The sequence below is a fragment of the Parus major genome, chromosome 20 (genome assembly GCF_001522545.3).
Source record: "Parus major isolate Abel chromosome 20, Parus_major1.1, whole genome shotgun sequence".
Lineage (NCBI taxonomy): Eukaryota > Metazoa > Chordata > Aves > Passeriformes > Paridae > Parus > Parus major.
Window position 1 is genome coordinate 13870013 of NC_031788.1, and position 2095 is coordinate 13872107.

The 2095-nt window shown below is 47.8% G+C and overlaps 1 long non-coding RNA gene across 1 annotated transcript in view; it reads left to right on the forward strand.

Moving 5' to 3' along the window:
- The first annotated feature begins 1367 nt into the window (after nucleotides 1–1367).
- The window catches only part of LOC109022923, a 7884-nt gene continuing 7156 nt past the window's right edge, over nucleotides 1368–2095 (forward strand). Inside the window, exon 1 of the long non-coding RNA XR_004499969.1 lies at nucleotides 1368–1929. This is a non-coding gene — a long non-coding RNA (uncharacterized LOC109022923). The remainder of the gene's footprint in view (nucleotides 1930–2095) is intronic.

Consider the following 2095-nt stretch of genomic DNA (forward strand, 5'->3'; position numbering starts at 1 on the left):
TTTACTACGTAATACTTTTCAGTACCTATTTTTAAATAGCTGCCTCAGCCAATAGCACACTTTAGGGCTTGGTTAGCACATATTTGGCAGGCAGAGCACCAGGGAAAAACACATTTACTGCGTTTATTCTCAGGCTGGACCGCTCTGGAGATGTCAAATGCACACAGAGCACAGAGCCAGGTTTGCTCCTGTGCAGACCCTGGGCACGTTGGCACAGATCTCGTGCTGGGTGCTCACAGCCAGGTCCCAGCAGCTCCTGGGCTGCTCAGCAGAGCTTGGCACACGCCACGAGCCCCTGGCTGTGACAGCCCAGGGGATGGGGCTGCTGGAGCATTGTCCATGTTCTGCTCAGACAATCCCCTTTCCCCTCCTGCAGCCCAGCACAGCAGGGCAGGAAAACCCTCGGGGTCTGTCCCATGAGGGATGCAAATCCCAGCAGGGAGGAGCTGTGGGACCAGCTCACCCCAACATCAGCACAAGGCAGCTGCTCCTCGGTCTCTGCAGGACATAAAGGAGATGCTCAAATTGGAGTCTGGCTTCTTCACGGTGTCACTGGCAACAGGCAAGCGCCTTCAAAAGGAGGCTGAGCTTCCTAAATGGTCAGGACATGAGGATTCTGACAGTCCAGGAGGATTCATCCAAGCCTTCCAGCCCTAAAGCCAGGTCGAGTGTCACAGGAGGACACAAGGCTGTGGGAAGGGCTGATGCTCACACCTGCAATCACTGACTTCAGGTGGGCACCAAGGAGGGAGCTGCTTTCTGTGCTCCTGTTTCTGCAGGAAATATTAAAAAATAATTAAAATGGGATGAGTGAGCCAGCTCCAGAGAGTGACTTCCATCATTATAACCAAAGAGACTTTGCTTAACATTTGAACTTTCTGAGTGCTTATTCTAATTCAACCACAGAATCCTCTGAGAGTTCAGGCATCGCTAATTAAGACCTGCAATGATTTATCTGTGGTTCATCCGTGCACTTGGCAGCTTCTCTTCAGAGGGCCTGAGCACTGCACAGTGTCAGTGCTGGGAATGCCTTCAGAGGAGCACAGGGACCAACCAACTCCACCTCTGAGTCGCCTCCCTTGCCCCTTCCAGAGCTGGGAATGCTTCTGTGTGGCCTCACATTCAGGGTGAAAACAAATAACCCACTTCAAAAATAAACTGCCCTAGGAAGTGTCTTTGAAAATTTTTAAAGCCAAATTATAAAAACATAACATGCAAATGTAAATAATTTCCCCTGCAATGAATGCAGGAAATAAAGAAGTGGTATAAACAATAGGGAATTGGACAGGTCTGTTTTATTTCCCTTCCTCCTCCATCTCCCCCACAGTGTGATTTAATAAATATTCATGAAAAAGAAAGGAATAACACTTATCTATTAATTTTTCTGCTTTTATTTTCTGATTATGCCTAATTTAAAAGTGTTTTGGGGTTACATTTAGTCATACATATATGGTTGTTTGAGCCTTTTATTAGCCATGATTCACTGTGCATATCAGCACAGCGTGGAGCTGGTGCCTTCAGCGTGTGTCTGCTCCAGGATGCTCAGTTATCTCCCTGCCCCGAGCTATCCAAAGGATGGATTTGCATGGACACTGCTCCCCCACGGAGGAGAATGCCAGGAATGACCGGTCTGGTGCTACCTGGCCAGGTGAGCTTCCATTCAAATAATGCACATGCCACCAGGACAATTCAGATCAAAGGTCTGCCTTTGACAGAATTCAAATGTAAGGACTTCCAAAGCAGATTTAGCAGCTGGCTTTACGAATGAACTTATGTCAGCTGCTCTGTATGATGAGTGACTAAATGACTTCTGTATCTAATCTTATCTCACTATCTGTCTGTCTGTTTTTCAGCATTTCAGTGCCCATCACCACATTATCCAGGCGCCACCAGAAGATTAAGAAGCTTTGCAGTGACATTCTCAACCAGGTCTGTTCAAAGGTCATTAGCAGAGCCCTTCATAGTGGAAAAGCCCAGAGGGGAGCACGGAAGTTAGCCACAGGAGGAGAGGAAAAGGGAAAGGGAAAGGGAAAGGGAAAGGGAAAGGGAAAGGGAAAGGGAAAGGGAAAGGGAAAGGGAAAGGGAAAGGGAAAGG